We start from the raw sequence: 12,203 nt of genomic DNA, 5'->3' as shown, positions 1-12,203 counted from the left end.
ACCTAAAAACCCAGACTTCATTATCTTCAAAGCAGAGGCCTTGAGAAACACTTTACGTTGATTAAACCCAGGACTTAGTGTCAACTATGCACGCAGATGGCTAACAACCTGGTGATTAACGACATCTTCCCCCTTTTGCAAAGGTTCCTCCTCAGGACGATTCACACGTGTAAATCACGCTTTCCTCCCATTTAGGACTCAGAATACATTTCTGACACAGCTGGATTCTGTTAAGTGTCGAAGATAACCATTTTTCTTGCAGGACTGTTTTAAACTAATTCCTTAAACTGCATTAAATGTTTGATTTCTGTGATCATGACTGGTTTAAAATGATTCCACATAATAAGAAGTACAAAGTGTAATTTGAACAGAGTTTCTGGGACATATCATTACAAAGGTCCAATTAAATGGATTTTTATCATGGAGCAACAACTCCTCCTAGTGGCCGTTTTCAAGGTGTTATGGTGACCACAAAGAAAAAAACTTTATTTATGAAATATGGAAACTTTTATCCGTAAATATCTATGACTAAACTGATAAGGTATTACTGTAAATATGAGCTTTCTTTCCAGGTCCCGGATTTCCAAAGTATATTTTGTTTTATCAATGAAATTATATAAATGTGTGTTTATATTTCATGAATAATTAATGTCCTATGACAATCTAAGGGTTGTGCTTCAATTTCAAACAAGATATTCATCTGTTTTTATAAAATGTGTTTTATAATTGCATTTTTTAGTTGATTGATATATGGGAAAAAAAGTTTGAAAACTTACATAGACAGCTTGATTAAAACCTATAGTCTTTGTATGTAAATGAATCCCAACCGTGCCAATATTCTACACTGTGATTGGACTAAACCATGCAAAGCCCTGCTTTAGCCAGTAAATATTATCAGAAAACCCAGTGATGTTATGTTAGTGAAGTTAAGAAAAGTTAGAGATCCAAGTCGAAAAAGAAAGAGAAGAAAGAACTAAACAAATCTGTAAAAAGAAATCCATGGATTAACATTAGAATGCTCATCTTTGTTTTGTCTTTGTCTTCATTCATTTGTTTGTTTTTTTTTATATTTTTGCTCAAAGCAACCCAAACCCGCTGCTACGCAACCAAGATAAAACCTTTTTGTACACAGCGTGAGATCTCTTCTAGACTTGCTGAATTTTTAATGAAGTTTTCTGTTGAAAGAAACTTTGTGGAAGCCAGTCCAAAGTTCTAGTCTTCAGAGCCAATTTCAGCCAGAAGCATTCTGACTAATAACGCTTAATTGTGGACATATTCAATTACAGGCTCTGATTGTGATTTCCAAAACTTCCGGAAACACTTTTGCCACACCAGCCATCCATCTCTCCAAGCCAGTGGAGTGTTGGAATCAACCCTGTTAGCCTTGGAAGCTGAACCAGACCGGTTCCGGATGGGCTGTCTCCTGCTGAGCATCTACCCGGACTTCAGGGAGGATACCACTCTTGGCGTCTTGTCTTGTTCCGCTAATAGGCCCTACCATCTGCTCCAAGTAAGACCGAACCGAAACTCCAACTGGGTTTAGCTGGTATCTCCCTTTAAACTCTAAATTATATTCCCCTTTCATTCCAAATTTCATTTAGTTTATTGCTTTGATTTAAATTGGTTATTCCCAAACATCCCTACCAAATTCCTTCCTGTGTACTCCATAATGTTCTAACCAAAATTAATTAAAGTTTTGTCATTAGTTTAGTTAATTTTTCCATATTCCAAACTTCATAAAGTACAGATTTTATTTTCTTTATAATCTTTGATTTGGTTTAATTGAATTCATTATTCTTTATTTTCCATTATTCTGCTTTATTTCGGCTGTCTTTTAAACTGGTTCACCCTCCCGGCACAACTGAAGGCCGGCAGAGCCCCTACATCATATTGATCATTTTCAAATTTCTGGCCTTTATTACTGTCTGATGGTAATTGATTATTGGTGGTTCATAAATTGCTTGCATTATTGTAATTTGGCATTGGATTCTGTGGTTATTATGAATGGAATCAGGGTCCCTTCAGACGATTGAATTTGCCACTTCAGATATATGAGACTAGATTGAATTAAAATCAATAATATTTATTAAAATACCCACTCACTATTTTCTCTTCTGGGCCGTGAATTAACTACTACGCATATTTCTACAGAAGGGTGGTGCCCTACTTTGGAGAAAATTAAAATTTATAAGGGTTTCATAAATTAATATTAATACCCAATATTAAGATCTTACTTTAATATCGAGGCATTACCCTACAGTTTGCTTGAGGAGGAGCCATGAGGGTAGATGCCACCGTACAGAAACCTCGGATGAAGCAACGGTAAGAAGTTGGCAAACCCAAGGAACCGCTGGAGGTCCTTTACGGACTGAGGAATTGGCCAAGAAGTAACCACGTTGACCTAACTTCATCCATCCTCACCCCCTCAGGACCGATGATGTAACCCAGAGAGGGAGACGGCAGACTGGTAAAACTCATTTCACTGCCTTTACATACAGCTGATGGCCAGCAGCTGCTCCAAAACCTGCTAACGTGCTAGCCATGCTGGGACCTGGTTTTGGAATAAATGATGATATCATCAATGTATGTGTATGACATATTTACGGAGCATGTCCCGTAAGGTGTCATTATCATGCTCTGGAAAACTGAGGAAGCATTAGTCAGACCCGTAGGCATGATGCAGTATTCAAAATGGCCAGTGTGGGTGCTGAGGTGGTTTTCCACTTGTCCCCTTATCTGATGCGCACAAGGTTGTAGGCGCTGCGGCGGTCCAGTTTAGTGAAGATGGTAGCACCCCAAAGCTGGTCCAGGGCACTAGGTACCAGAGGCAGAGGATAGTGATACTTCACAGTGATATCATTGACCCCCAATAATCAATACATGGATGAATGCCGCCATCCTTCATGCCAACAATTCCATGACCAGTGAGGTGGCAGGCGTGTGGCTCGGGCCTTGCTGAATTGCCAGATCCTGAGAGACCCCAGAATAGAGGGGATCTACAACTGTGGAGGGCTCTCACTGATGTACGATGGCGAACACGAAGCGTAGGAAGGTTCACACCTCTGCGTCGTCCATTAATTTATGATAATGGCCACCTCGGAGGCATAATCCCGCTTATTACCATGGTCCATTAAAAAAGAAAAAAATATTAAATAAATTATTAAGTGCGTTAATGTTTTTTTTACTGGTAAAATCGTACATTTTTCACAAAAAGCGGCTGAGTGCACTATTTCGTTGTTGCATGTTGCCAAGGTAACCGGCTCTAACACAGAACCGTGCAGCTCAGGCGGATACACACGTGACATAAACATTTCAGAGGGCGGGTTCAACACTTAAAGCTTGTGTGTATCCAATGGATGATGTGACATTTCGTATCAAACAGTCTAAGTCCACAGATAGTTTCCTACATGTTCAATAAGCCTGCAGGCTGCTCTGATCTGGAGCGTCTGCAGTCTGGCCTCTGAGTTTCTGTTGCCACGGTTACCAACTACTACTACTACTACTACTACTATGGTTACTTAGTCAGTGCAATAATTTACAGCAATAAGGCTATTTGGCCAGAACTTCTTTTATAGGTTGTCCATTATCACTTTCAGAATCAGAATTGAGTATTCACCCAGACCATGGTATAATATATATTAAACCACACAGAAGCTCCAGAAATGGTTCTTTATCCCCGGTGATGAAGAAATAAAAGATGAAGATAATACCCTCATCTGCTTCATCTGTTTTCTGTAGGCCTTGGCATGAGTCTCAGACTTCTTCAAGCTGTCCTTTTTGTGAAAAGACAACAGTATCACTGCATGCAAGACTGTACTCATTAATCTATCATATATTACTATGAATGCATCCTTTACTTTTCTCTTTACTGAGTAAATCTTGCTGGATATCCTTTCCCATTGGCAATTTCCCAGTATGGGATAAATAAAGTAAATCTGACAAATAAATTAAGAAAAATAAAATTCCTAAATTACCTTGGAAGAAAATATGAAATTCAGCTTAATAATTTTCATATCTGCCCTTCGTTGTTAGTTTCCTCTGTAGAACTACTCGCTGGTTTTCTTTGCTAAGTGGCCAAGTGCTAAAAAATTTATGATGTGATAGGTGAATGTATTCTGTATCATGTAATATACTTAAAACCACAATTGCAACCATTTATCTGCTCACAGATAAAACTTGCACACAGAAAGGGCCTCTCATAGTCAGCAGGTGTTATTGTCTATGGTTCAAATGCAGAAGAGATAACTCTGTCATCTTCATTGTCATGTGATTTATTATATTTAAAAAATGTCACATTTCTGCAACATATTAATGTGCAAGTTTCGTACTATGAGCTGAAACTAACACCTTTCAAAATGTTTCTGTAAATGTTAGTAATATTATTACTTGTGCATTTTAAGTATTTTGTAAATAATTGGATTTGAAATTGTTAGAATTGTACACACATGGGCAGTATTTTCTAAGTTTCCTGGAGTCCCATTAGAGGCTGTTCTCATTAAAGTTTAAGTAGATCATGTTCTAGTGGCAATTAATTTTTCCGATTCCCCAAAGTGCAAGTAATTTCACCAGAAATTATTTCACATCTAACTTGTCTTAAAATTATTTTGGAGGCAAAATGTGCAGATCTGGTTCTGTTTATGCAGCTTCCCCTTTAAATCAGTGTCCAGTTTTATTTCCAACATTTACAAGGTTGGTGACCTTACTGGCATACTTATATACTGATAAAAGAGGATAAATATGCATCAGCACAGGTCCTTGATTTCACTTCTTCTTGGATGAGTGAAGTTTCTGCTCACAAAACTGTCAGATTTACTCCCACCTCTCACTCTTCTTCCTTTTTTCTTTTTCTTTATTTAGTCTGAGATGATCTACATATTTATATACTAGTACATACCCTGTCAGACGATATACTGTACATAATATTACTTATTATTTGTGTGTGTGTGTGTGTGTGTGTGTGTGTGTGTGTGTGTTCTTTTTTTTTATCACATGCGTGCTTCTGCTTACTGCACCCGTACCGTTGCAAATCTGTTGCAACGGTACAGGTGCAGTAAGCAGGTTTACTAAGGTTTATTCTTATTCTTATTCTTATTCTGTGTTTCTTGATGCTCTTATACATTAAATCAATAATTGGCACACTTAATGAGGAAAACAACAATGTGATTAAAAACAAGTCAAGAATGAATGAATAATGACATTTATACTTGGGAAAGTTAATTAGAATGACTACTAGAACTGGTGTAATGATAAATTGTGTTATGTAAGGAGATTGTTTTTCCTGGGCATACATAAAAAGAGATACTTTTATTTTGTAAATTATGATCTGCTTTCATTTCCTCTTATCTAAGCAAACATAAACGCTGCACCAGGAGAAGCTTCGTTAGTCCTGGTTTCTGTCTTGTGAGGAAACATGCACATTCATCATGTGTTTTGTTTGGTTTTCTCTCTTTTCAGTCCAGGTGAGTCATATAATTTTTCTATTTGAATGCTTAGGTATCATCTTAGTGTTATCATAGTAAATCAAAATGTGATCAATAAATTTCTTTTGATTACAGTTTTCTCCGATGAAGATTACTACCATGCCCGAGCATGTTGTGCATTCAAGGGGTCTGAAGATTTGAAAATATAGAGTATACAATTATAGAGCGCTTCAATAACACATTACGATGGAGTACAACAGCACAAGAGGCAACTGGACTGGATTCTCGCTTATTCACTAATGTTATCAAAAACTTTGGAACAGTGATCCATATGAAGAACTTGAAAGAATAGTTGAAATAAAATTGTTATGTGAAGACAATATACAGTATATCCAAAGCCTTGGTAAGATATCTCTATAAATTTTGTTTTAATAAGGAAATACATTTGTCTATTATGGATTTTAAAATATTGGACATAATTATACATTTTATAATATTTAAATTTATTCTGAAGTTTAAGTTTAACATGAAAGCAATCTCAGAATTTCCAGTTTTCCCTATGAATACAATTACTTTTGAATACTTTTCCCACCCAGTAATTCTGAATATGCATGATTCACAATATACTGATATATTCTAAATAAATGCCTATAAGAATTTATGTAAAAAAACCATTTAAATATATACACACAATAAATGTCTTCCTCAGAAACAGTGAGAAAATGTATTTATCTTCCAGGAAATCTCTACAACAACCCCCACTGTCAACATTAAGTTAGGGGCGAAGCAGCCCAGCGGTGGACACCCAGCCATGCTTGTATGCAGCGCCTATAACTTCTACCCAAAGCAAATCAGATGACGTGGTTGCGAAATAAACAAGAAGTGACAACAGACTCACTTACTCTAATGTGATGGATGATGGCGATCTTTATTACCAGAAGCATTTATTTCTGCAGTACACTCCGACCTTCAGGAGAAAACATCACCTGCATGGTTGACACACGTCAGTCTTTCTGAACCAACATTGTGGTCTGGGGTAAGTTTGACTCTGTTGATTAAATATAGAAGGAAACAAATGTACAATGTGCAGGTGCTTCATACTAATTTTTTGTTTCCTGACTGTTTTAGATAACTCCCTCCCTGCTGAAGCACAAATTCAAATTACTGTTGGACTGTGTGGACTCATCTTTGGTTTAATTATTCTGAGCTCTGGATTGATTTACTATAAGAAAGAATCTGTTGCATACATTACATTCTGCCGAGGTGAGGACATTAAACTAAGTATGTTAAACTTGTAATATTGTTTTTACATACTACAGTGATAAATAATGTTTCTGTCTTTGTTTCAGCACCACAAACATAGATTCCTGTGGAACACATCCCTACAGTGGGAGCAACGGAGCAGCTTTAACAAACACCATAATTATAAACAATCCATGATGTTCTGAATATATGTCTTATGTTGGTTCGATTTGAGGTTTAGCTTCTTAGCTTTCTGCTGCACTCTCTTATTAAAAATACATTCGGTACCTTTCTGTATTTTGTCTAGAATGACATTAGAAAAGCTTAACAATGTAGCATGTGGCTTGTGTTAGTTGAATTAGAATTATTTTTCATTATTGTTCCTATTGCATATTCATCAGTTACGCTCTAAAGAAATAACAGTAGATTAATCAATCAAAAGGCGGCTGTAGCTCAGGAGGAAGAGCAGTCGTCTTTCTACTGGAAGGTAGGCAGATCGATTCCAGACTTCCACTGACTACATGCCGAAGTGTCCTGGGGCAAGACAATTAACCCGATGTGCCTATCGGTGTGTGAATGAGTGAATGTGATAAGTAGTGTAAAGCGCTTTCAGTGGTCAATCTGACTGGAAAAGTGCTATATAAGTACAAGTCCATTTACCAAAATATTTATTCTCTTGATTTAATTTTGTTCAGGTTTTGTTACCTATACCTATACATTTTAATGTGATCACTCTTGTGTAAGTTCAAACGGTTGAAGGTCCAGACTGGAAAGAGTGTGCAATACCATCCAAATCAATTTGTAGGAAACATAATGACTGTTCAGATGTAATTTGGTGAGGAAAAATATCAACTTTTTTGGCTTGCAAAGCAAGCATGAATTTATGAGCTGGAATTCATATTTCACACGTCTTCTCATTCCTGACACCAGAAAGAAAATAAAACTTTAAATCTGACTAAATGACAATACAGCTCCTATTTTTGTTTCTGCTTCTTTGAAACAAAATTTGCTAGTTCAATCACCTGGTTCAATAACCTCATTCACTTCACCTGTTCCTGTTAGTCATCTTCAGTATACATACCCCTTGGTTTCTGTTACTCATTACCAAGTCATTGTTTTGTTTCCTCATGTTCCAGCCTGTTTCCCCTGTTCATTGAAATAAAGCTTGGATTATAGTACTTGTCGGTCCACTTTTGGGTTCACTTACTTTCCGCTGTGCCGTGACACTTCTAGGAAAAAATCCTCCCTGCCTGCCAGCATATACCATGTCTCAATTAAAACGTTCTCTACACACCACTGCATCAATGATGCCAGCACATACATTATACAAAAGTAATCCATCCATGGCCCCTAATGCACACTTATACCATCATAGACACTGCCTTTTGCACCTTTTGCTGATAAAATACAGGGTTTTGCACTATAATTGTTGTTTAAAAGCCAGAGGATTTTCTGATTCACAAAGTGTTAAGCCACAATCCATCTTAGACAAACTAAGGCTATGACCACATACTAAAGTTGTAATGTACTGATTTAGCCAATATGTAGCGCACACCATACAGGATGCAAATTATAGAGGCTTCCCAGTGTATGACTATTGATTCAGAAGTTATTTAGATAAAGATTTAAACTGGTATGCCAAGAACACAATGCATCACTGCTATGAATGCACCATTCAGTTTGTTTTGGTTTTATTCTGACAGATGGGTTTTCCCCTTAAACCAAGGAGGAAACAGATCTGATTCTTAAAGAAACAAAAAAAAAAAAAAAAAAAAAAAAGAAAAAAAACAACAATGTGGAGCTGATTAAATCTAAAGACAAGGGAAAAAAAAACAATATATCTCTACATATCTTGTAAGTATTTTTTTTCCCCTGGTACCTACAAATTGCTGCAAATTCTTTTGGTCCTGAAACCTTATTCCTTCAGGGAAAAGAGATTTACGCAACACTGAAAAGACAGAAGTTGTCAAATATCTGCAAAAGACTGAAAAAAAAATAAATAAATAAATCAGATGCTAATACTTCCAGTACTTCCAGGCAGTTTTGTTGTTGTTGTTGTTGTTGTTGCTTTTTCCTTTGAAGCAGAAAAAACTATATAGATTATATTTATATTTAAACAATTGTGATCAGCTATCTTAATTTGATTTAGATTTTTTTCATCTGCAATAAGTTACATGACCTGGAATTTATCTCTGCTTTATGCGTTGAACTCATTTGTTCATTGTGATACATACAGAATGCAATATTTCCTTAATTTGTTTCACATGCGCAATAATAAATGAAAAGTTATAATTAGATTATAAATCCCAGGCTGATAGTTTATGGTTAGCCAGCAATTTAGGTTATCTATAGAAATTATGATTATTAGCAGGTTTCAAAAGAGTCAACTTCATGACAATAGAAACTCAGACTTTATGCTCGCTAAGACATGATCAAGCATATATTTAATAAATGCACAGACAGACTGGCTTTCCCTGACTTCAAGGAGGAACCAGCTCAGATTTATCAACTTGCTTCATAAAAGAATGGAGAAACTATGAGAAACTGATAAGATCAAGCACACCATGGCCTAAAGAACAACGAGTGAAACCAGCAGCTGATAGTAGGTCAAAGAGCAACTATTTCAGTTGAGGTTAAAAACAACACAATCATATTTCACTACAAAACCAAACCTTATTCTACTGACTACATGCTGTAGATGCTTTTAAGAGTGTTGAGGGTAAAAACCTTGTCTGAAGTATCTAAGCCACAACATACAAATGTAGTTGGGAGCAAAAATGGCCAAATGAAATATGTTACAGCAATATGTTATAATACATCAGTGCTATGTTATATTGTAACATAGATTACAACACTGTATCTGTCTGGAACCATTTTGACCACACAGGTCCTGTGTGGTCAAAATGGTGGATGGTTGTGTGCTCTTGGAGCATCAGTGATCTCTCCCATTTCACACCAGAGCAGCCAACACAGGATGGGGCAGATGCTGCAGGAAGACAGTAGGGATTTTGCTTTTGGACGACAGGACATGGACACATTCCGAACTTCAGATTCTGAATAGAGACATGGAACTTTCAACCATTATGGAAACTGTAGAGTGCCCCATTTATGAAAGAATGAAAGATGAAAAGACTACACCAAACAAACAAACAACAAAGCCACAAGTACACTCTGTAAATGATTTAAATCAAATTAAAGACAGTGAGGGAATTAAAAAAGTTGTGAGTGGTGAGTGGTGAAAAAAATAAAATAAAATCAACATTAACAATGATAACAGGGAAAATAATTTGGATAATAATTAAGGTAATCATGACAACTAAATACTACTACTACTACTACTACTACTACTACTACTACTAATAATAATTACTAATAATAAATAATAATAATAAGAATACAGGCATCAGCCAGCAGGACACACCACTCTAACTACACCAGTCAACACTGGCAGCACTATAACCTCAGAAGACCACCACAGGTCCTTGAAAATGAGAAACTATACACCTAAAACACACGTCTTGTAATCATGCTGTTATTGAAAATGTAAGAAACTTGTGTACTTACCCTTTAAGGAAAACAAAAAGGTGTGTTTGAGCTTGTGCTGAACTGTGGACGTCTGTGTCATTAAAAAACTGCAAAACTACACTGAATGTGTTTCTGACAGTTGGATCCACGGGCGCAATACTAACAGAGCCCATTATCTGGTGGATAAACTAGCTGTATTTGTACAGGTATTGCATTTGTATGGAACAAGGATAAAATTCAACTAGTTTTGTTTGATATACTGTGTTTATTGTTATTTTTCCTCCTTGTTAAAGTAGTTCAACAGGTTCAACAGCACTGATATGACAAGCAGAAATGAGGAAGATTTCATCTAACACAGCAAGCCTTCACAAGTCTCAGATCTGTTCAGTGCTGACAGCAGAGAGCGTGAGAGCCATGACAGGACTCTTAAATAAACACAGACAGAATGAAATGTACTTGACAATTATACTTATTATTTCTGGAGCAGCTTGCATCAGTGAAAGAAAGTAAGTATTTACTGCATCTGTTCACTTGCATTATAACCGACACAACTTATGGAAATATGGATGTATTATATATATATAATATATACTATATATATATATTTGTAATGTAAATGATGGAATAAACTTTTGTTTGTTATATTTTCCCAGCAGTTCACAACTTTGTCACACCTATGGATGCTTTGACTCGAGTGATACTCAGCTCTGTATGACTCTGGCATGATGATGAAGTGTACTATGCAGATTTTAAAAAAGATCAAAATTATTTGGGGAGAGCAAAGTACCAACAACTTTTCGTGTTGAATGGGCTTATAAATACGCACTAGCGTACAGATATTTGTGTAAAGTAATATAAATAGATGGAAACAAGACGAGACGGCCTACAAGGACTCAACGTAAGGAATGATTAACTAATAGACATTCATTTATACACTTCATAAAGTTAAGTTACTATTCACCCCTGTTTTATTGTTTTATTCATTAAAAATTTATAGAGCACTAAGCAATTATGTTCATTAAACCAACAGAAGCTCCAGAAAACGGTCCTCTAGTCCCAGAGATGGAAGTGCATAAAAGATGAAGACAATACCCTCATCTGCTTCAGCAACAACTTACTTTCCTCCTAAAATAAACATCAATGTGGAAAAGAACAATAATGAAGTAAGCAGCGGAAGATCCTTTCATCAAAACTATACCTAATCCTGATGGGACGTTTTCCTGTCTTCTTCTACCTGAACTTTGTTCCAAAACAATGGGGACATCTACAGCTGCACTGTGGAGCATGAAGCACTGGAGGAGCCTCAGACCACGTTTTGGGTAAGGAACCTAAAAGAATTCATATTATCTCTATTATGTAATCGACCCCATTATAATGAAGTTTAAGACCTTATTTTCAATTAGAGTTGATTTAGTTTAAATACGTCCTCCTCTTCTCCAGAAGTTGAAACAGATGAAATAATAAGTAGGGGTCCAGCGGTCTTCTGTGGACTTGGCATGTCTCTTGGACTTCTTGGAGTCGCTGCAGAACTTTCTTTTTGTAAAGGGAAACCAACGTCACAGGATGCAGGCACATTGCTCATAATCTATAACAGGGGTGCCAACAGGGGACTGAACTTGGGCACCCCTGATCTATACAATGATCATATACTTTCATCCAGGATCCGTCATACAAACTCTAACTGCAGGCCTATTATTCTAAAACAGCTCTTAAAAACAGCTGAGAGTTTTGCACATGTAGCTATTCCTGGTTTAACACTTCTGATTTGTTCTGCTATTTTGTTGTATTCAGTATATGTCTATAGTTTTTCCAAAATTAAATGATTATAAATGCATATAATGTACTATTTTGTCAGAGTTGATGTATCAAGTAATGTGTATAAAAAACCCAATAACCATTGACAACTTGTGTCACTCTGTCCTTAGTTTGACAAATATTTGTATTTAAATTACTTCATAAATTAAATATAGTAATAAAAGTATTTCTTAAGAGAAAAGTTTCAAAATAAAACAAAAA

At 36.2% G+C, this 12,203-nt stretch overlaps 1 protein-coding gene and 2 long non-coding RNA genes across 4 annotated transcripts in view; all 3 read left to right on the top strand.

The window, feature by feature from the left end:
- LOC121653371 (rano class II histocompatibility antigen, A beta chain-like) overlaps positions 1-12,203 on the top strand; it is a 168,287-nt gene that overhangs the window by 30,996 nt on the left and 125,088 nt on the right. The window lies entirely within an intron of this gene.
- On the top strand, positions 5,349-6,683 carry LOC121653514. Its single transcript, XR_006012801.1, has 4 exons — positions 5,349-5,459; positions 5,556-5,823; positions 6,160-6,456; positions 6,549-6,683. It is a non-coding gene; the product is annotated as an uncharacterized LOC121653514 (long non-coding RNA).
- The window catches only part of LOC121653520, a 6,903-nt gene continuing 5,032 nt past the window's right edge, over positions 10,333-12,203 (top strand). Inside the window, exons 1-4 of one of the 2 annotated variants that reach the window (XR_006012804.1) lie at positions 10,333-10,393; positions 10,481-10,693; positions 10,841-11,085; positions 11,218-11,505. This is a non-coding gene — a long non-coding RNA (uncharacterized LOC121653520). Of the gene's footprint in view, positions 10,394-10,480; positions 10,694-10,840; positions 11,086-11,217; positions 11,506-12,203 lie in introns of those variants that run through there. The other variant, XR_006012803.1, reaches the window with a different exon arrangement.

Source organism: Melanotaenia boesemani, chromosome 2 (assembly GCF_017639745.1).
Source record: "Melanotaenia boesemani isolate fMelBoe1 chromosome 2, fMelBoe1.pri, whole genome shotgun sequence".
Classification (NCBI taxonomy): Eukaryota; Metazoa; Chordata; class Actinopteri; order Atheriniformes; family Melanotaeniidae; genus Melanotaenia; species Melanotaenia boesemani.
This window is presented reverse-complemented; position numbering and strand designations above follow the sequence as displayed.